At 35.1% G+C, this 24,617-nt stretch overlaps 1 protein-coding gene across 11 annotated transcripts in view; it reads right to left on the minus strand.

Annotated features, from left to right (window-relative positions):
- Nucleotides 1-24,617, minus strand: part of LOC129724438 (sex determination protein fruitless) — a 658,376-nt gene that overhangs the window by 630,777 nt on the left and 2,982 nt on the right. The window lies entirely within an intron of this gene.

Genomic DNA, 24,617 nt, shown 5'->3' on the forward strand with positions numbered 1-24,617 from the left:
GTGGTCAAAGATCATATTATTCTATAAAAAAGGAAAAAAGGGCCAAAAAATATTAAAATTGGCTTTCGTGCTTTATGGACGGCCCCAAACAAAAAATGGATGCCAAATTCGTGTTCAGCGCCCCAAAATTAAGTAAATACCAAGTTTTTGTCGCATTTATCGACACTTTTTTTGCTTGGCCAGCCTTTGTATGGAGTCGCCCCACTGTGCAAGGGAGCGGGAAAAAGTGAGAGCAACAGCACCCGGGAAAAAATAAAAGTTTCGTGGTCTCTGGCCGTGCGGCTGGATTCGCCACAAACGGTTGAATTTGGTGTTGAATGGACGGTTTAATTGTGAGTATATTTTTTTTATTCGGTAGTACATCTCGGAGTCTCTTTGAAGTAATATTCCATCGGTACTGTAACCAAAGGGATGTGTAAATCCAGACAAACCATTCGGTTGTAACGTTTTCATTAGCAAGCAGCTGAAGCAGTGGTTCCCAACCGGGGGTCCGCGAGATATATCTAGAGAGACCGCGGAGCTTTCGGTAAATTTGACAGGTAATTTAAATTTTGTCTAGGTGTCACTGTAAAAGCGGATTTCGAACTCTTCTGCGATCAAGACCGAGACGTGAAACAAATTAGAGTTGAAGGTCGATAAAAGACTGAAAAACGTAACCTCGCATTGCTAAACTTGCTTCAGATTTTCATTTGGAGGCCACGGAGCTCTTTATGCTTAGCGAAAGGGGTCGCGGAGCCCGAAAGGTTGGGAACCACTGAGCTGGAGTTTTACAGAAAGACACAGTTTGAACTATTTCCTCTTCGGATCCCGGTGGATGTGTCTTTGTTTTTCAATTCCAAAACGACTAAAATATATACAGCAAGGTCGTTTTTTACGCGTTTTTTTTTTCGCGGGTTGCTTTCCTCCATTACTCAAAAAAGGTACAAGATATCGACCTCATTTCAATCACGTTTTCCGTTTTAGGCCTCGAGTGATCATATATCAGTTTTCAAAAAAATTCACAATTTTTGGTGTAAATACTCAAAATTTAAAATATTGCATTTTAGTCTTTAGATTGGCTGCTATCATGACGAGGTCTAGTCAGTGGCTTCCAGTAGTACTCAAACTTCCTAAAGTGGGTGAGCACTTAGACACTGCACCAGACATCACAACCCAGTTGCTAAGCTTAAATGCGATCTCACTAGGAAAACGAAAATTTCTCTACGATTATGTTATGGTTATGTTACTTATAATTATGTTATTATAAAATTCCTAATAATAAAAGTACAAAACAAAAAACAATACAGGAACTCACTGAAATGTTGACATCTACATGACATGCTCAATTTGTTTTAAATCAGGAATAAATCATTCTTTTCCCGACGGTTTGAGCTTCCAGGGATTCAGGAAACAAAAATCTGCTTTCCGATTTCACGACAAATCCCTGATTCCGGTTAGTGAGAAAAAACGGCGAATTATTTATTTTGCATTTTATTTTTGCAATACAGGAGAAAAGACTGGCAACATGATTCATTGACTTCCTCCAAACTGAATAAGGTTAAGTGCACTTTACATTTTACACGATCATGAAATTATTTATTTATTTCGTCTTGCAAATGTAGACTAAAGTTTTGAACTAAATACAATTATGAACAAAAGTATGAAATTTTCACATCCTTCGAAGCTATAAATAGAGGCTTTTTGTGAAAACTTTTATATTACAGACTAGATTATCAATAAATCAATCAAATCAATTGTAGTTTTACCGACTAGAATTTTGTTAAATTTTCAATAAAAAGTTTAGCTTTGATGGAGTAAAACAGAGGTTATGGACACTACATCAAAGGACCGAGTGTTATATATGTCAATCGACTCAGGTTGACGAACTGAGAATTGTCTGTTCGTGTGTGTATGTGACGCTACAGACGTACATAAGTTTAAAGTCGCAAATAAAAACTACTGAACTCCCCAGTTTCACAGTTTTCTTCCAAAGTAACGAATGAATTCTGAAAACATTGTAACTTATTTTTAATCTAAATGATCGCAGTTTCAGAGCATTTTAAACGATTTCAATCTTGACAATCTCGAATATTCTTGCAATTTTTTGTAAATATTGAGCACTTATTTTAAAAGGTCAATTGAGTTATATGGGCCAACATGTACATGGAATTTTAGTTGCAAGTTATATAAAATTAGGGAGAGTATAAATTTCAAGATATTTTATTTTTATTATCGCTTATTTTCCGTCGGTCTAGTTCCGCCACTGTTGTTGTACCAATCACCGACGCCCGGGGAGGCGACTACACCCATGACCCTAACCTACGACCCGTTGATTAACGGACCGGCACCAACGGCTTTACTTCCTCATGCGACGGAAGGCTTGATCCCAGAGATTTTTCGCCTCAGAAAATCTCCCGGTGTCGGCTAGGGTGAAATCTAGACCACGTGGGTTGATTGTGAATGGATCACGCCACCTCGCAACCATCGACACCTATGTCGGCGTTGGGATTCGAACCCAGGCCACCAGCGTGGTTGGCGGAAATGTTACCTACTACGCTAGGCCACCCGCCTTTAAATTTCAAGGTATGTTGCTTTCGAAATTTATTTATTTATTTTGTCAGGCAGCTGTAGACCACATAGCGCCTATAATGTAGACTACATATAATATTCTTTGTGCAAAGAAGATTATACTGACGCATCATGCGATTTATACACAGTTATAAAAAAGTGCAAAAAATAATGTGGAATTGTATATAAAAAATTGCCTTCATTGCTTTAATAGAAAAATCAATGATATTTCACGCAAATTTAAATGATAGTGCGCAAAGCTTTTGAACAAAATCGTGGTTTACACCAGAAGCAACTGAAATCCTCTAGTGCCAAGTGCCGCCTTTAGGCGGATTTCAGTTGAACCTCTAAAAAGCTTCAATAAGAACTTAAGAAATGTTTATGAAGCTTCATAATGATTTTTTCGAAGTCCGTCTAAAAATTAATTTGGGCACTAGAGGGTTAAGTGAGAGAATAACTTACGTGAAGCAGGGCTCTACATTTTCGAAACAAAACAATGAAACTGATATACTCGCGCTGTCATTTCGATTCGAACAGTTTCATTTTCCCTTGATTCCTTTAGGCTACTATCAACGAATCACTTGTCTCTCTCTCTCTTTGCCTCTTTCTTCTTTCGGATCATTTCAAATGAAACTAATGACTATTTAAATCGACGGAGAGAGTGACGGAGGACGAAAATTTAGAAATTAGCACTGCATCGCGTCGTTTGATGGTAGTTTTCTTATACCGCAGGCCGTAGTTAGAACGGCAATGGAATCCAAAAAATACGTTACGCAAGTCTCGATCAAAATTTCCTTCCTCTTTCCTTTATATATACTGTATGGAAGCCTTCTGTCTCCGTCAGCGCTCATTGCCATTTTCAATTGAGATTCGTCATGTGAGAGTGATAGTGATAATCTTCGCTTTCAATTGAAAAGCGTTTGTATCAATTGAAGGCCCTTCAGTTGTCAGAATCACAGCAAGAGCTTTCGACTGTGTGTCATATGACTGACAAAGTGCTCGAAAATGATACAACAGCTTTTCAATTGAAAGCGACGGGTAGAAGTGTCACTATAACCTGATAATTGTCAATTGAAAATGACTTTGTCAGGCTCCGACGTGAAGAGTAATGTTAAGATTATTAACTGTAAAGGAAAATTTTTTGCAAATTTTTTGCGAAATAGCAAGATTGGAACGTTTTTGAGGTTTAACGGTAAAACCTAATATCCAAAATGACTAAATTAAATGCTCTGGTGCTGGTTTAGCAGTTTCACAATAAATAATTGCAAGTTATTCGAAAAATGAGGCATTCCGGAAATGATAAAACAAGAGAATTGATTTTTTCTATCGAAAAACATAAAAGAAAAAATCAATTTTCTTGACATAAAAGAAAAAATCAATTTTCTTGACAAACAATTCTAATAACGAGATGCAACATGATTTACAGTTTAGGTAAACAAAAATAACTTCACACGGCTAGTGTGTGTAGGTACAAATGTCTCTTATCTCCATAGTTGTAAAATCTATTTGATATCGATGATTGCGATATTTCAGTTCGGGACTACGAAGCTGCTGATATTTGTTTGTTTTTTTTTTTCTCAAAGAAAAATAAAGGTAGGTAATATTTTTGCTTTTGTCATCACGCGTATTTTGACAAATCATACGTGTATCAAAATGCGGTTGACCTAAATATTGAAATCCTAATTTCAATTTACGATGCCATTTTTAATTGTTTTCTTTTTTATCAGTTGAGGTAGCACTATTCACCCTTTGGGCCATTCCTGGCGGCTTTGATTACAGTTCAACAATGATACTTGAAATCTTTAACGATTAAACTATAGTTGGAGTATAGATTCGATGGTAAATATGCAATACAACGTGTGCTAATGGTACATGGCTTCTTTTGACATAAGAGGGTACTTTGGACACGTCAGTTTTATTATGTGTTCAGCAGAAATACATTACAAAGTTTAAACATTATTTTCTACAGAATGATAAAATAATGTATTCTGCAACATTTAATTAGCTGTTTACAAAAATCACTCGCTCGTGATTGTCAGAACATGATTAACATGAATTGCTTAGTGCTTTTGTAAGTCGATAACTTTACCAAAAAATCTATTCCTTTTTCATATCTTCCCATCAGTTTTATTAGATTTGAGTTGAAGATTGTTGCTTTAGCAAAAATATTGTAAGCGATAAATTTTTTTTTTTTTTTTTTTTAAGGGGGGATTTGTTAGTAGCTTAAGTATTTATGATAAATATTAGTAACTAATGAGTATGTGTGTCCAATCACAAATGGTGACTTCTCAACACTGTTAGAAATTTGTAATTTTAATTGTTAGGATTTGTTTGCTTTCGCAATTAGGACTTATCATTCGTAGGGATTTAAACCTACTTGTCAGAAAAGGGGAAGTAAACTTACAACTAACTTAATTGCTAACTTATTGGCTATAAAGAGAGCTTATCGTAGCAATTGAGGATTGCAACGATTTTTGTCGAAAATTGTTAATAATTTTATTTGACATAGCTTCTAATGGTTCAACACCAGTAAGTCTATGTAATTCGAGTGTACCAAACCAAGGCGGACGCTTCAAAATCATTTTCAGAATTTTATTCTGAATCCTTTGAAGCGTTTTCTTCCTTGTTGAACAGCAACTTGACCAGATCGGTACAGCATAAAGCATTGCTGGTCTTAAAATTTGTTTGTAAATCAAAAGATTGTTCTTTAAACAAAGTTTAGAATTCCTGTTAATGAGAGGATATAAACATCTCGTATATTTGATGCACTTGGCTTGTATACTCTCAATGTGCTCTTTGAAAATAAGTTTTTTATCATAAATTAGTCCCAAGTACTTAACCTTGTCGGACCAACTTAAAATAACCCCATTCATCTTGACAACGTGATTATTGTTTGGCTTGAGGAAAGAAGCCCTAGGTTTATGCGGAAAAATTATCATTTGAGTTTTAGAAGCATTGGGAGAGATTTTCCACTTTTGCAAGTAGGAAGAAAAAATATCTAAACTTTTCTGCAATCGACTGCATATGACACGAAGACTTTTTCCTTTTACGGAAATGCTTGTGTCATCGCAGAACAATGACTTTGTGCATCCTGGAGACAAATCAGGAAGATCTGAAGTGAATATGTTGTACAGGACTGGACCCAAGACTGAACCTTGAGGCACACCTGCTCTGACAGGAAATCTATCTGATTTTGAATTCTGATAGACAACCTGCAGAGTTCGATCAGTAAGATAATTTTTTAAAATTTTGATAAGGAAAATTGGAAAATTAAAAGTTTGCAATTTCGCAATCAAACCTTTATGCCAAACACTGTCGAATGCTTTTTCTATGTCTAAAAGAGCAGCTCCAGTGGAATAACCTTCAGATTTGTTAGCTCGTATCATATTAGTAACTCTGAGCAATTGATGAGTTGTGGAATGCCCATGGCGAAATCCAAACTGTTCATTTGCAAAAATTGAATTTTCGTTGATGTGTGACATCACTCTGTTAAGAATAACTCTCTCAAACAGTTTACTTATTGAAGAAAGCAAACTGATTGGTCGATAACTTGAAACTTCAGCTGGGTTCTTATCCGGTTTTAAAATGGGAGTAATTTTTGCATTTTTCCATAATTTGGGAAAATATGCAATTTTGAAGCAGCAATTGAAAATTTTCACTAAAAAATCCATTGTGCTCTCAGGGAGATGTTTGATTAGTATATTAAAGATTCCATCGTCACCAGGTGCTTTCATATTTTTGAAAAGTTTTAATAATTGATTTAATCTCATTCAAGTTAGTTTCAATTATTTCTGCAGATAAAAAATTCTGGGAAGAAATTAAATCAAATTGACGTGTGACTTCATTTTCAATTGGACTCACAAAATTCAAATTTGAGTTATGAACACTCTCAAACTGCTGAGCAAGTCTTTGAGCCTTTTGTTCATTGGATACAAGAAAACGTTCACCATCTTTTAAAACTGGAATAGGCTTTGAAGGTTTCTTAAGAATCTTCGACAGCTTCCAAAATGGTTTTGAATATGGTTTCAATTTTTCAACTTTAGCCTCAAAATTTTGATTTCTCAGAAGAGTAAATCTATGTTTAATCTCTTTCTGTAAATCTTTATAAATAGTTTTAAAAACAGGGTCACGAGAACGTTGATATTGACGTCTGCGGACATTTTTCAAACGAATTAGAAGTTGAAGATTTTCGTCAATTATTGGTGAATCAAATTTCACTTGAGCCTTTGGAACAGAATAATTCCTGGCATCAACAATTGCACATTTTAATGCTTCCAAAGCGGAATCAATATTCACTTCGTTTTGCAAATCAAGCTCATTATTGAAATTTCTCTCAATATAATTTTTGTATCTTTCCCAATTAGCTTTGTTATAATTAAAAACAGAGCTCATAGGGTTTGAAACTGATTCATGTGATAAAGAAAAAGTTATTGGAAGATGGTCAGAATCAAAGTCAGCATGTGTGATCAAATCACTACATACATGACTTTGATCTGTCAGCACCAAATCAATTGTTGAAGGGTTTCTTACAGAAGAAAAGCATGTAGGACTATTCGGAGACAAAATAGAATAGTATCCTGAAGAACAATCATTGAATAAAATTTTGCCATTGGAATTACTTTGAGAATTATTCCATGAACGATGTTTAGCGTTAAAATCGCCGATTATGAAAAATTTCGAACGATTTCTGGTGAGTTTTTGTAAATCACCTTTAAAATAATTTTTGAGCTCGCGTGTGCATTGAAATGGTAAATATGCTGCGGCAATAAATAAAATCCCAAGTTCAGTTTGAACTTCAATTCCCAAAGTTTCAATAACTTTCGTCTCAAGATGGGGAAGAGCACGATGTTTGATTCGGCGATGAATAACAATTGCAACTCCACCGCCGGAACCCAGAATCCTATCATATCTATGAACCACGTAATTGGGATCATATTTTAATTTTATGTTAGGTTTCAAAAATGTTTCAGTAATAATTGCAATATGCACATTATTTACTGTTAAAAAATTAAAAAGCTCATTCTCATTGGCCTTCAATGAGCGAGCATTCCAATTTAATATTTTAATTGTTTTATTTAAACATTGCTAAATTTTAAATTAGAAACAATTTTAATAGTAAAATTTGTGCCTATTTGAATGGCTTCAAACATTGATTTTGCCTGCAACATGGCGTTCATAAGATCGATCATTGCCTGTTGCAAAAAAGAAAGTTTACCTGCCGTAATAGGCCCCAGGCAGTTGACATTAGAAAAAATATTTTCGGCAGCAATATTAGCTGGAGTAATAGGTGTACAATTATTTTCTAGCGTGTTTTGCTTACCCATATTAACGGTCATTTTCGAACTACCAGCACTAGGCGGTATAATGTTCGAACTACCTGTAACCTGTGCATAAGTTAAACGGGTATGCAAAGGAGTAGGTAAACTATGCGTCACTGGTACGCTTGGAGAATTTTGTTTTGAAGTTGGTTTTAATTGAGAAATTGAATTTTGTTTACCTTGCCTTGCCTTAACAATTGCTAAACGGACTGGGCATTGATAAAAATTTGACATATGGTTGCCGTTACAATTCGCACAGCGAAAATTTTTACTCTCCTTCACAGGACATGTGTCCTTTTTGTGAGAAGAGTCTCCACAATTAAGACATTTTTGGTCCATGTTACAGAATTTGGAACCATGGCCATAACGTTGGCAAGTACGGCATTGGGTGATATGCTTTTCACCTCCGCCATACTTCCTATAAGTTTCCCACTTTACACGCACATTATACAAAGCATGTGCTTTTTCAAAAAATTTTAAGTTGTTAACCTCATTGCGGTTAAAATGAATTAAATAATTAACAAGGGAAATTCCAGTTCTCTGACTGTTTTCGCCTCGTGATTTTTGTTTCATTAGAATTACTTGGGTAGGGGCTATGCCAAGTAATTCTGTTAAAGTAAGTTTGATCTCATCAACGGTTTGATCGTTGGTGAGACCTTTCAAGACAACCTTGAACGGCTTGGCGTTCTTGGTGTCATATGTAAAAAATTTGTACATCTTGTCAGTTAAATACTGAACAAGACGATCACGACCCTTTACTGAGTCGGCTAATAAGCGGCATTCACCTCTACGGCCAATTTGATAGGTAACTTTAACGTCAGAAACAAACGTTGAAAGTTCCTTTTTGAATATATTAAATTCAGAAGAAATAGTTACCACAATAGGTGGAACTTTCTCCTTTTTTAAAGATTTTATATTTTGTATAGTTTCATTATTGGTAACTTCCATTTCACCAGCTTCTTGCTCAGGCAAAATATCAAAAGGATTGTCACTACAGACACTCGATGTGTCAGAAAGAGATGCCTCTCTTTTCCTCCCCGCAGCGATGCGAGGTTTCTTTTTTCGTCCAGCCATTTCAGGTGATACGAAAAAAAGTTAAAACAAATGTTAAATTCAAAAGTAGGTAGTCTTGAGAAAGACTGATGGGAAATAACTTTCAGGTAGTCTTTAAAAGACACACTGACAAAACACAAACTTTGAAGCTATAGGCAGTCAAAGACCAGTCCACAAGCAACCGAAAAAACGTCTGATCTGTAGGACAGTTCAAGACGCACTCATAAATTTTTATTATCGGCCATATTGCAAGGTTATATTTGTGCTCTCTAGATTCTAGAATAATACGAACCTACCGAAAGCCCGACCAACCACTCTTTAAGTTTCTTTATGGAATGAAAACTGTTAGTTTTAGTCGATGTTATTGTAGTTGTTATTGTTTTCCTAAGGTGTATTGAGAATAGATGATCGGGAGACCAGTACTCTCAGGAAATATGCGGTAGTTTAAGGCACCTCTTCACGGAAATATCTCAACAAAGTTAAAACCGGAGACATGTCCGTCGCGGACACTGCAAGACCAAATGCAGCCGGCAGACTAGCTACATCAAGCTCCACGATTCGCACTAAAGAGAACCAAAAAATTTGTTTAGAATAAGTCGTTACATTATAACTTTAAAAATGTCATTTTTATACCGTCCAAAGTATTCCCCAGCCGGGACCAACAAACAACTTTTTACTACCTATATGAATATTTTTTTATTTTTCAACGAATTCAACTGAAGTAATCCATGTCTATTACATTGACTTTCGCTCCAAATTAAATTGAAATTTATTGAGTTTCGTTTATTTGAATGATAATTACAATTACATAATGTAGAAAAACTTGGAAAAAGTGTCAGAAAAAGCCTCGCCCAACGGTGATAAGATTTTGAATTTATTTTTCGAGGTAAAATCTGATTTCTCTCGACGAGAACAGGGTTAAGACTTCGTCTCAAATGGTATTGAAGTTATATTTGCTTGGAAAATTTTTTTTACTATATTTTTCGACCAAAACGGGTAACTTTAATTCTTCTCAAATTGTTTCGAGTGAAGTTAGCTAATTTGATGACTTATTAGGAAAAATCACGGGTGAAATTCGCATACACTCAATAGACATAACTAACGAACAAAAAACTACACATTTTATTTGTAGTATTATCAAGCTGCTTTCAATAGAAAACATTGCAGTGTGAATTTGCGTGGAACTATTATTTTATTTGCTTTCCTGAATATGAAGGAATTTTTCATAAAGTTTATTTGACACTTTTTTATATACTTAAATGATGAAATACTTCCCCGAAGGTATTAAACCCTAATACAAAATTGGGAGTTGCACTTAAAAAAAAACAAAATTAATCTTACTCCAAGGATTTCAAGGAAAAGTGATTCCTTGAAATCTTCAAATGAGTTCATAAGTTAGGAATAAGTTCAAATAGAATCTAATATTTTTGAATCAAATCTTGAATAAATTGCCCCATAGTTCCGTCGTTGGGATCTGTGAGCAAGTGATTTTTAATAAAAACCGAATTTAAATGAGAGCCTTTTTTTCCTGTATGGACTTCCTCACTGCGACCAGAATCGTAGATCTATTGTGAGATAAATGAGAGCCTTAGAAGTTCTATGGTTTTTTTTTCACACAACATTTATTTGACACGGCACAATACAAATTGATGTTTTACGGACCCAATTAAGTCTAGTGCCTTATGGTCTAAAATATCTTATAAGCTAAAGGCAAATTTTTTATCCTCGCTGCCGACTACGAGCTGAAAATAAATCTATTACTAAAACTAACATGGCTTTTTTTATCCGAGATTCGTTTCGCTGTTAAATGGGCACCTTGATGCTCTTCAAATAGCTATAAACAAGTAGCATGTATGGCAAGTTTCGCTGAGCGAGGATATCACGAACTGGTACATAGGGCTGTATTCCTCGGGCCCTGAGGGTATCCAAAAGTAGAGATCTGACGCCGCGGAATTCAGCACACACCTTAACCACGTGTTCAATGTCTTGGTACCCCAACTCACAAACGCAATGATTACTTCTCGCCAGTCCAATACGCAGGAGATGTGCATCTAACCCGTAGTGGTTGAACATAATCCGAGACATCATACATCCAACCCCCGAAACCAAGGTTTGGTGGAAACCTTGGGGATGATGCTGTGTAGCCACCTCCCCAGTTCTCCCTTATCCCACGAGGCCTGCCAGTTGAAAAGTGTATTCTGACGTAGATTTTTAAAAATTCATTGTGGGCAATTGGTCTGTTGTAAATATCACCGTTTGTTGCGCCCATCTTGGCCAAAGTGTCCGCTTTCTCATTGCCCGGAATGGAACAATGAGAAGGGACCCACACTAAGGTTATCTGAGAAGATTTTTCGGATAAGACACTCAGATGTTCCCGTATTTTCCCCAGGAAATACGGAGAGTGCCTTACAGCCTTCATCGATCGGAGAGCCTCAATAGAACTGAGACTGTCCGTAAAGATGAAGTAATGGTCCGTGGGCATTGTTTCAATAATCCCTAAGGTTTACTGAATTGCAGACAATTCTGCGACGTAAACAGAAGCAGGATTATCGAGCTTGTAGGATTAGCGGTAAAATTATTGTTGAAGATACCGAAGCCAGTGGACCCGTTGAGAAGTGATCCATCAGTATAAAACGCATTATCGCAGTTGATGTTTTTATATTTATTATAAAATATTTCAGGGATCTGCTGCACGCGTAAATGATCCGGGATTCCACGAGTTTCTTCCATCATGGATGTATCGAAAAACACAGTAGAAACAGAAGTAACTAACAAGTTGACACGATTGGAGGTGTATGAGGAAGGATTAAATTCTACGGTTTGTACACTCCTATCCTTTATGTTAAGTCAATAATTTTAGATTGTTTCCGTTTCCTGATACTATTTCAAAGTAATTTCATTCAGTTTGACGACTCTTGAGTTTTGAAATTTTTTTGTGGTTTACGACTCTGATACTTTCAAGACCATGGTTAGTTTGAGAATATTAAAACAGTTGAGTAAAGTAGGGTATCAGCTCTCTCTCTCACTTTTTTGCAGCCTGCATATACCTACATATGACACGAAGGCGTTTTCCATTTACGGAAATGCTTGTATCGTCACAACACAGAGACTTCTCACAATCTGGCGGTAATCAGGAAAATCAGAAATAAAAATGTTATATAAGACTGGGCCCAAGATAATTCCTTGAGGTACACCAACTCTTATAGGCAATTTATAATATTTACCGTTTAAATAGTTAACCTGAAGAGTGCGGTCAGTCAAGTAACTTTGTATCATTTTTGTGATGTAGAGAAGAAAACGGAAACACTGTCGAATGCCTTTTCTAGGTCTAGAAAAGCAGCTCCAGTAGCATAACTTTCAGTTTTACTCTGAGTAACTGATGAGTCGAATGCCCATGGCGAAATCCAAACTGCTTATTTGCAAAAATTGAATTTTCATTGATATGTGTCATTATTCTATTGAGAATCATTCTTTCAAAAAGTTTGCTTATAAAAGAGAGCACGGTGCCCCGCTGGACCATTATTATAAAAAAAAATTGTCCATCAAATCCAAGTATGAGGGTAAATTCTTGAGGTCATTTTACACCTCTGGTTAAAATTTTAAAAACACCTACCGATCGGATCTCGAGAAATCTCGATTTCAGGGTGTTAGTTAATAAAATTCAAAATAATCCGTATTCGATTCATGCAATATCACCGAAATTCATCCAAAAACTTGCCCAAAGCATTTTATGCCAAAATATACTTGTTGGTGTTGTTATAATTATGATAATTCACCACTGATTTAACTCTCCAAATTGACTTAAGTGTGTTATTTGTATGGCTCAGTGGCTCTATTTCAATTTAAATGTTACGTTCTGTGAATTGAATGGGAAAAAAAATAATTTAAACATGTTGTGTTTCATACAAACCCACACACCAACGCACACAAACACGCACACAAACACGCACACACATACACACACAAATACTCACACGCGTATACATATATATTACACACAAATTTTGAAAATTATGTATTATATTTTCCTAATTAGAATAAGTGATTTAAAAAAAACCTCCTTCTCCTGGCTACGAATAATACGATTTTTTTAAACAATTGCATTTCGCACGGAGTAACCAATAACGCAGTTTTTAATATTTCCCGAATGTTTCAGAACATAAAAGTTTTTTTTAGTGTGTATTATTGTATTTATTTTAGAATAAGAAAGTTAAGTATTTATTTTAGAACAAGAAAGTCAACAAAAAAGTGCATTTTGGACTATTGGCTTTTATGTCAACCATGCAAGAGAGGCAGTATAGGCTAACACATGTGATTACTGTTATACTCAATCAAGGCACTTAATAAGCGATCGTTGTAAATCTGGAGTTTTGTTCAGTTGCCAAATCACGTTGAAATGAACAGGCTCGGAAGCTTGTTCATTGTGATGGCCAAGACCTCTTCCAGTGACTCTGCAGAACTCTTGTACAGGATACTTACTTAGCACTGGAAAGATAATCTTATTTTGACGTGAAATTGATCCATAAATTTCAAATCATTTAAAATGCAAGTTTTTATGTAAAATTTAATATTGAGTGTATCATTATGGTGGTAACACATCGATACATAGCAAATACCAGAATTCAGTTTCTTGAAAAACGTGAACATATTCGCACTATTTGAAAACGAAGAGGATATTGTCACTAAAGCGAGGAGTCCAATTGACGCAGACTATCTTTTTAGGGTTAGTGATGTGTTATTTTGAAAAGAACGGAAGTTGTAGCTTTTCGCAGCTGCTGGCAAAATCAGAAATTGTCTCTTTGAACCCATACTCGAGACAAACAGAAAACCATTTATTATACACTGTTCTTTCACTATCCAGAACTTGGAATCGCACTAATAATTAAAAATTTGATAAAGTAGTAGAAGCCAAACATTTAGCAGCGCTTGTTTTTCTAATAGAGAAAATATAATATATAATTTTCAAAATTTGCGTGTTTATATGTATACGTGTGTGAATATTAATGTGTGTTTGTGAGCGTTTGTATGTGGATTCGTAATAAAACACAATGATTCATTTTTCCCCATTCATTTCATAGAGAGTAACATTTAAATTAAACTGGAGCTACTAAGCCATACAAATAACATACTTAAGTCAATTTGGAGAGTTAAGTCAGTGGTGTATTATCATAATTGTAACAACACCAACAAGTATTTTTTGGTATAAAATGATTTGGGCAAGTTTTTGGATAAATGTCGATGATATTGCATGAATCGAATAAGAAATATTTTGAAATTCATTAACTTACACACTAAAATTGAGATTTCTCGAGATCCAGTCGGTGGATTTTTTTTTAATTTAATTAGAGGTGTAAATGACCTCAAGAATTGACCCCTATACTTGGGTTTGATGGGAAATTTTTTTTTATAATAATGGTCCAGCGGGGCACCGTGGAGAGTAAACTAATTGGACGATAACTTGATGCTTCAGCTGGATTTTTTAGGTCTTGAATTGAAGTAACTTTGGCATTTTCTATTATGAGGGAAAATATGCTAGTTCAAAGCATCTGTTAAAAATTCTCACCAAGAAATTTAAAAAGCTTTCGGGATTTTTTTTGAGGAGGATATAAAAAATCCCATCGTTTCCTGGTGCTGTCATGTTTTTGAGGCTCTGGATAATAGTTCGTATTTCGTTCATGTTTGTTTCCAGTACTTCTTCAGAAAGAATTTTTTGAGTGATGATCTGATCATACTTTTGTGTCAAACCTGTTTCCGTGCGACTCCTTTTTGTGCGAAATTTATTTTGTGCGACTTTTATATGCGATAATTTTTTTTTTGTGCGACTGTTTTTGTTTTTTTTTTTTAAAGGGGGGGGAATTGTTAGTAGTTTAAGTATTTATTATAAATATTAGTAAATAATGAGTATGTGTGTCCAATCACAAATGGTGACTTCAAAACACTGTTAGAAGTTTGTAATTTTAATTGTTAGGATTTTTTTGCTTTCGCAATTAGGACTTATCATTCGTAGGGATTTAAACCTACTTGTCAGAAAAGGGGAAGTAAACTTACAACTAACTGAATTGCTAACTTATTGGCTATAAAAACCGAATTTAAATGAGCGCCTTTTTTTCCTGTATGGGCTTCCTCACTGCTACCAGAATCGTAGATCTATTGTGAGATAAATGAGAGCCTTAGAAGTTCTATGGTTTTTTTTTTCACACAACATTTATTTGACACGGCACAATACAAATTGATGTTTTACGGACCCAATTAAGTCTAGTGCCTTATGGTCTAAAATATCTTATAAGCTAAAGGCAAATTTTTTATCCTCGCTGCCGACTACGAGCTGAAAATAAATCTATTACTAAAACTAACATGGCTTTTTTTATCCGAGATTCGTTTCGCTGTTAAATGGGCACCTTGATGCTCTTCAAATAGCTATAAACAAGTAGCATGTATGGCAAGTTTCGCTGAGCGAGGATATCACGAACTGGTACATAGGGCTGTATTCCTCGGGCCCTGAGGGTATCCAAAAGTAGAGATCTGACGCCGCGGAATTCAGCACACACCTTAACCACGTGTTCAATGTCTTGGTACCCCAACTCACAAACGCAATGATTAGGGGAGAACCGTACAAGACGCACCAGTTGGGTAAGATGGCCCATCCTATTAATTCCCCAAAATACTTATACATATGGCTTTATATGACGAAATTCTGCGCTTTTCTCATGAAAATCCAGCTTCTCTACAGTTCTCATATAAAAAAGTGTGCCATAATGGCTAAAATACTCAAAAAACTGTGCAATTGGCTGTGGCTCTGTCCAACATGTAATTATTTATGAATTTTATTTAAGCTTTTATGAATAACTGACTTGTAAATTATACAAAAAACTATGGTTCCCCTAACCTTTACACTTTTGGAGTTTATAATGCTATGAGTAGTTCAAATTAATTCACCAACGTTCGTCAATTTTTACCTAAAAACAATCAACATTAAAATTGGGGCAGAATGCACTACGAAGAGCTTGCAGGAGATTGCTTGACAACTTAGAGCGTGTTCCATTATTTTTGATTTTACTTTCGAGACATCAAGCGCTTCTCACTTCGCGTGCTGATTTCTGCTAGTGGCATATTAGCATACTGCTTTGGAGCATACTGACCTTTGTTGTGGTGCGTTTTGGTCACGGGCTTGTTTGGCGGCAATGGTAATTTTTACCAAAAAAGACATTGAAATCGAGTATTTCATTGCAAACTTTGTCATATACCATACAATAAATAGATCCTACAACCATACTACACGTTCAATGTCGCTTTGAAATGATTTGAAGCGCTGTAAAACGCGTAAATGCTTAACTGGTGCGTTTTGTACAATCCTCCCCTACTTCTCGCCAGTCCAATACGCAGGAGATGTGCATCTAACCCGTAGTGGTTGAACATAATCCGAGACATCATACATCCAACCCCCGAAACCAAGGTTTGGTGGAAACCTTGGGGATGATGCTGTGTAGCCACCTCCCCAGTTCTCCCTTATCCCACGAGGCCTGCCAGTTGACAAGTGTATTCTGACGTAGATTTTTAAAAATTCATTGTAGGCAATTGGTCTGTTGTAAATATCACCGTTTGTTGCGCCCACCTTGGCCAAAGTGTCCGCTTTCTCATTGCCCGGAATGGAACAATGAGAAGGGACCCACACTAAGGTTATCTGAGAAGATTTTTCGGATAAGGCACTCAGATGTTCCCGTATTTTCCCCAGGAAATACGGAGAGTGCCTTACAGCCTTCATCGATCGGAGAGCCTCAATAGAACTGAGACTGTCCGTAAAGATGAAGTAATGGTCCGTGGGCATTGTTTCAATAATCCCTAAGGTTTACTGAATTGCAGCCAATTCTGCGACGTAAACAGAAGCAGGATTATCGAGCTTGTAGGATTAGCGGTAAAATTATTGTTGAAGATACCGAAGCCAGTGGACCCGTTGAGAAGTGATCCATCAGTATAAAACGCATTGTCGCAGTTGATGTTTTTATATTTATTATAAAATATTTCAGGGATCTGCTGCACGCGTAAATGATCCGGGATTCCACGAGTTTCTTCCATCATGGATGTATCGAAAAACACAGTAGAAACAGAAGTAACTAACAAGTTGACACGATTGGAGGTGTATGAGGAAGGATTAAATTCTACGGTTTGTACAGCCCTATCCTTTATGTTAAGTCAATAATTTTAGATTGTTTCCGTTTCCTGATACTATTTCAAAGTAATTTCATTCAGTTTGACGACTCTTGAGTTTTGAAATTTTTTTGTGGTTTACGACTCTGATACTTTCAAGACCATGGTGAGTTTGAGAATATTAAAACAGTTGAGTAAAGTAGGGTATCAGCTCTCTCTCTCACTTTCTTGCAGCCTGCATATACCTACATATGACACGAAGGCGTTTTCCATTTACGGAAATGCTTGTATCGTCACAACACAGAGACTTCTCACAATCTGGCGGTAATCAGGAAGATCAGAAATAAAAATGTTATATAAGACTGGGCCCAAGATAATTCCTTGAGGTACACCAACTCTTATAGGCAATTTATAATATTTACCGTTTAAATAGTTAACCTGAAGAGTGCGGTCAGTCAAGAAACTTTGTATCATTTTTGTGATGTAGAGAAGAAAACGGAAACACTGTCGAATGCCTTTTCTAGGTCTAGAAAAGCAGCTCCAGTAGCATAACTTTCAGTTTTACTCTGAGTAACTGATGAGTCGAATGCCCATGGCGAAATCCAAACTGCTTATTTGCAAAAATTGAATTTTCATTGATATGTGTCATTATTCTATTGAGAATCATTCTTTCAAAAAGTTTGCTTATAAAAGAGAGCACGGTGCCCCGCTGGACCATTATTATAAAAAAAAATTGTCCATCAAATCCAAGTATGAGGGTAAATTCTTGAGGTCATTTTACACCTCTGGTTAAAATTTTAGAAACATCTACCGATCGGATCTCGAGAAATCTCGAGAATTTTTTTAAACAATTGCATTTCGCACGGGGTAACCAATAACGCAGTTTTTAATATTTCCCGAATGTTTCAGAACATAAAAGTTTTTTTTAGTGTGTATTATTGTATTTATTTTAGAATAAGAAAGTTAAGTATTTATTTTAGAACAAGAAAGTCAACAAAGAAGTGCATTTTGGACTATTGGCTTTTATGTCAACCATGCAAGAAAGGCAGTATAGGCTAACACATGTGATTACTGTTATACTCAATCAAGGCACTTAATAAGCGATCGTTGTAAATCTGGAGTTTTGTTCAGTTGCCAAATCACGTTGAAATGAACAGGCTCGGAAGCTTGTTCATTGTGATGGCCAAGACCTCTTCCAGTGACTCTGCAGAACTCTTGTACAGGATACTTACTTAGCACTGGAAAGATAATCTTATTTTGACGTGAAATTGATCCATAAATTTCAAATCATTTAAAATGCAAGTTTTTATGTAAAATTTAATATTGAGTGTATCATTATGGTGGTAACACATCGATACATAGCAAATACCAGAATTCAGTTTCTTGAAAAACGTGAACATATTCGCACTATTTGAAAACGAAGAGGATATTGTCACTAAAGCGAGGAGTCCAATTGACGCAGACTATCTTTTTAGGGTTAGTGATGTGTTATTTTGAAAAGAACGGAAGTTGTAGCTTTTCGCAGCTGCTGGCAAAATCAGAAATTGTCTCTTTGAACCCATACTCGAGACAAACAGAAAACCATTTATTATGCACTGTTCTTTCACTATCCAGAACTTGGAATCGCACTAATAATTAAAAATTTGATAAAGTAGTAGAAGCCAAACATTTAGCAGCGCTTGTTTTTCTAATAGAGAAAATATAATATATAATTTTCAAAATTTGTGTGTTTATATGTATACGTGTGTGAATATTTATGTGTGTTTTTGAGCGTTTGTATGTGGATTCGTAATAAAACACAATGATTCATTTTTCCCCATTCATTTCATAGAGAGTAACATTTAAATTAAACTGGAGCTACTAAGCCATACAAATAACATACTTAAGTCAATTTGGAGAGTTAAGTCAGTGGTGAATTATCATAATTGTAACAACACCAACAAGTATTTTTTGGTATAAAATGATTTGGGCAAGTTTTTGGATAAATGTCGATGATATTGCATGAATCGAATAAGAAATATTTTGAAATTCATTAACTTACACACTAAAATTGAGATTTCTCGAGATCCAGTCGGTGGATTTTTTTTTTAATTTAACCAGAGGTGTAAAATGACCTCAAGAGTTGACCCCTATACTTGGATTTGATGGAAAATTTTTTTTTATAATAATGGTCCAGCGGGGCACCGTGGAGAGTAAACTAATTGGACGATAACTTGATGCTTCAGCTGGATTTTTTTAGGTCTTGAAATTGAAGTAACTTTGGCATTTTTCTATTATACGGGAAAATATGCTAGTTCAAAGCATCTGTTAAAAATTCTCACCAAAAAATTTAAAAAGCTTTCGGGATTTTTTTTGAGGAGGATATAAAAAATCCCATCGTTTCCTGGTGCTGTCATGTTTTTGAAGCTCTGGATAATAGTTCGTATTTCGTTCATGTTTGTTTCCAGTACTTCTTCAGAAAGAATTTTTTGAGTGATGATCTGATCATACTTTTGTGTCAAACCTGTTTTTGTGCGACTCCTTTTTGTGCGAAATTTATTTTGTGCGACTTTTATATGCGATAATTTTTTTTTGTGCGACTGTTTTTGTTTTTTTTTTTAAAGGGGGGGAATGGTTAGTAGTTTGAGTATTTATTATAAACATTAGTAAATAATGAGTATGTGTGTCCAATCACAAATGGTGACTTCTCAACACTGTTAGAAATTTGTAATTTTAATTGTTAGGATTTGTTTGCTGTCGCAATTAGGACTTATCATCCGTAGGGATTTGAACCTACTTGTCAGAAAAGGGGAAGTAAACTTACAACTAACTGAATTGCTAACTTATTGGCTATAAAGAGAGCTTACCGTAGCAATTGAGGATTGCAACGATTTATGTCGAAAATTGTTAATAATTTTATTTGACATAGCTTCTAATGTTTCAACACCAGTAAGTCTACGTAATTCAAGTGTACCAAACCAAGGAGGACGCTTCAAAAGCGTTTCTTCCTTGTTGAACAGCAACTTGACCAGATCGGTACAGCATAAAGCATTGCTGATCTAAAAATTTGTTTGTAAATCAAAAGTTTGTTCTTTTAACAAAGTTTAGAATTCCTGTTAATGGGAGGATATACACATCTCGTATATTTGATGCACTTGGCTTGTATACTCTCAATGTGCTCTTAGAAAATAAGTTTTTTATCGTAAATTAGTCCCAAGTACTTAACCTTGTCAGACCAACTTGAAATAACCCCATTCATCTTGACAACGTGATTATTGTTTGGCTTGAAAAAAGAAGCCCTAGTCTTATGAGGAAAAATTATCATTTGAGTTGTAGAAGCATTGGGAGAGATTTTCCACTTTTGCAAGTAGGAAGAAAAAATATCTAAACTTCTCTGCAATCGACTGCATATGACACGAAGACTTTTCCTTTTACGGAAATGCTTGTGTCACCGCAGAACAATGACTTTGTGCATCCTGGAGGCAAATCAGGAAGATCTGAAGTGAATATGTTGTACAGGACTGGGCCCAAGAAAGAACCTTGAGGCATACCTGCTCTGACAGGAAATCTATCAGATTTTGAATTCTGATAGACAACCTGCAGAGTTCTATCAGTAAGATAATTTTTCAAAATTTTGATTAGGAAAATTGCGACTGTTTTTGTGCGATTTTTTTTGTGCGGTATATGAAAAAGGACCACTTCCCACAACATTTTCAGCCATTTGATTTTTCCGATTCTTGGAATGAATTTCAACGCATTACAGAAGTTTTGCGTCCAAAAATTACTATTTGAGCCAGTTTCACGTGGGAAAAGTCACGAATTGCGTGCCTACGAAGGAAAGCGGTTGAAAGGATAAGTATGTTTAAAAAAGTTTCGCTTATCAATCCGATGTTTTAAAATTGTTCTTATAGGTATTCTAATTCAGAATCAACAACTTTCGAGTTATTTTTACTGAGAATTTTTTTTCTATGCGGTCCCTACCCCATAAAAAAGTTTTTTTTTCTTTCAATAATGCTGTGGAAATATTGTTTTGTAGCTGCACGTGAAGTTTCAAATGATGTATTTAAGCGACTTTTTTTTTGTGCGGTCCCTATTCCTCGCACAAAAACAGGTTTGACTGTACTTCATTTTCAATAGGACTCATTCCGTTCAAATTGAAATTATGAACACTCTCGAACTGCTGAGCAAGTTTTTGAGCTTTTTGTTCATACGTAAGAAATATGTGGTTACCATCTTTGGGGACTGGAATGGCGTTTCTTAAGAACCTTCAAAAACTTCCAGAAAGGTTTGGATATGGTTTTAGTTGTTCAACTTTTCTCATGAAATTTTCATTTCACAAGAGAGTGAATCTATTTTTAATTTCGTTTGAAAATCTTGAGAAATAACTTTCAAAGCAGGATCAAGATATTTTTGCTATTGTCGTTTCCGTATATTCTTTAAACGCAAGAGAAAGTTGATGCTCGTTGTCAATAATTGGTGTGTTAGATTTCATTCTAGCATTAGCAACTGATAAGTTTCGGGCATTGAGAATAAAACTGCACAAATCATTTAATGCTCCGTCAATGTCAGCACTATCGTGTAAAACAATATCACAATTCAAGCTTTCTTCGATTGTGGTACGATATCGATCCCAATCGGCCTTGTGATAATTAAACACAGACCTAGTGGAATTTAAAACAGCTTCACGGGATATGGAAAAAGTTATAGAAAGAGGATCAGAATCAAAATCAGCATGGGTTAATTAATCACTGCATGAATGACTTTGATTCGTTAATACCACATCAATTGTGGATGGATTTCTACCAGAAGAAAAACATGTAGGACCATTTGGAAATAAAACTGAATAAAATCCAGCCAAGCAATCGTTAAACAATACTTTTCCATTAGAATTGCTTTGAGCATTATTCCCCGATCAATGTTTTGCATCAAAATCACCGATGATAAAAAGTTCAGATTTATTTCTCGTGGGTTTTTGTAAATCTCCCTTGGAATGATTTGTCATTGAAAAACCTCTCCTTCAATGATGTTCATAAGAATGTCAATGAAATGTACAGACAAAATTCTAGGAAAATGTCCCCATGAAAAATGTGAGCTCAATCGTACTTTGGAAAGTGGTGCTTCAAAGCGCTTAAAGTTTCACATTTTTTACCGATGAAAAAATGCACGGGTAGTGTTCATAAAGTGTTAGAAATCGATATTTTTAAGGTCAAATGTCTCAGAAATGTTTGAAACGTCGAGATCTAGTGTAATAAAAAAACATAAAATAACAAAATTTTTGGGTAGAGTCAGTATCCAGATCAAAAATCAATTGATTGATTTTCTTCGGTTCTTTTTGTCAATTTTTATTTAATAAAAAAGCACTATCTTTAGTAATCGTACTTTTTGTTACATTTGATGTTTTTTTTTTTTTTTTTCATTTTAAAGAAAATTATAAATTTCTGTATAAATAAATATGATTTGAAAATATTAGCAGAAATATGAATCTAATATTCGAAAAAATAAATATGAATCTAATATTCGAACGGATCCAATCGGACCGGACCCAAATCGGACCGGAATGAGCCTGTTCGACGTTGTGTTTTCGACCGGACCCAACGTTTCGTTCTGAAGTCGAGCACTAGATAGTGTCATATTTAGCGAGAAATTTTCAACATAAGAGTCCAAGAAATTTAGAAAAAAACGTCGGTGACTTTCAAATTTCGCCTGCTGCAAATTTCACAAAATTAGTATTTTTTTCTCATTCTTTCATTGTTCGCTAGGTACGACTTAAGAAGCGGACAATAATCATGAATTTTAGATTTATTGTTCTAAGATTAAAAAATATGATCAACACTTCGTCAGCTCGCGTTGCCTGTCACATGGATGCTGGATGCTTACATACACGGTGCTTTTCGATTTTATCAACAGTCGTTTTTATTAAAGTACATCGTTTTATAAAAGTTCATAGTTTATGGTGCTCTTATTATTTCAAAAAAGGAAATCATTTTTTATGCCTTGATATTCACATAAATATTACAGATTCAACACGATTAAAATTATCGATGAAAGTTTTCGAAATCAGAAAATTTTTTTTCTGATTGTTGGCGCTGTAAAAAAATGTGAACATTTTCGACAGCCACCGTCATGACGTTCTATGATTTTTTAAGCATTCGTGCCACATCAAATATTTGGGTAGATTTTCAAAACAGGTCTAACCTTTCCCTTTTGGTGGACATGGTGAAAAGAATAATCATCAATTTTTATTCTGTGGCATGCTGTTTAGATTTTTATATATTATTCAACAAAACTCTCATAGCTTCAGTCTCTTTTAATGATTTATTATATAACATGTTTTGCTGCACTTAGTTAAAGAGAATGATGATTTGTTGGTCCATGCACACTGTTATTTATGTAATTTTTCAATAGATAACACTCTTTTCAAACACTTTCAACGCCCCAGTTTTCTCCTATTTAATTTAATTTTTTTCTATTTACTTTTTTTTATTTTTCAACCATTGAGGTTGTAGTATTGTGATGTCCAAGTTTCATAGTAGCTTGAAACATATTTTTAAAATTTTGTTTTAGTAACGTTATGTCATCCCAATTTATTTCTAAGTTGCTAACACTTCACACTTTAAACACTTCATAGTTTTTTCCTAGTTACCTTATTATTTTTTTTGTTCCTACGTGTTTATCATCTGCTAAATTCTAATTTTTTAATTACTGTTCACACGTTGTTCTCACTGCTTTTAGCATTTCATTTATCAGAACAAACAACTAACCTCCGAATATATGCTTCAAATTGCCAGTTATTAGCGTCGTAATTATTCTTGGGGTTTTCGCGTAACAACGACTCCTCTAATACTCGAAATGATGATTATTATTTTTCACTAAATGTTTATTTACCTGTCTTAAGCACCCTGAAAAATTGTATACATTTCCGGCTGTAAGTGATATATTACCATAAGCTATGATAATTTTTTTTTTTGCATGTTGCACCTCAGAACTCTAATGAATTTTCCAAGTTAATGACTGTGAGTTTTATATAAACTTTAGTGATGAAACGATTTCATAACATCAACTGAAAAAAATTCATGCGTGTGCCTACGATTTGAATATGTGAAAGCATGAAAGTAAATATCTTTCTACTTTCATTTTCGTAATCAAAGTAAGCTCATAATACCAATGGTATTTTTGTTGCAATTGATAAATCATCCTACAGAATGAATAAAAATATAGCAGCACTGTTAGTAAAGTGCAAGCTTCATGGTTGTTTTGCGCATTACGTAGCACCCAAGCAAATTGAAATTTACTATTGGCGCGAATTCCATCGATTATATTTAATAACAATTTATTATCAATTCTGTTCAGATTTTCCTGAACTAACCACGCTCGATTTAGTGCGTTAAAAATTGCATTCCCCAAATTGATTGTCCTGCTGCGAAGCTCGTTTAAATTATCCGACTCGCGAACCATGACTGGAGCGCATACTGGCCGCAAAACATTGTGGCCTGCGAAATCGCAGCACGTCCTTTCGTTACAATGTTCGCGTTACAACTAGCCTTCGCTTCGACTCTCGGCAAGGTTGCGAATTGC

Source organism: Wyeomyia smithii, chromosome 1 (genome assembly GCF_029784165.1).
Source record: "Wyeomyia smithii strain HCP4-BCI-WySm-NY-G18 chromosome 1, ASM2978416v1, whole genome shotgun sequence".
NCBI classification, from domain to species: Eukaryota; Metazoa; Arthropoda; class Insecta; order Diptera; family Culicidae; genus Wyeomyia; species Wyeomyia smithii.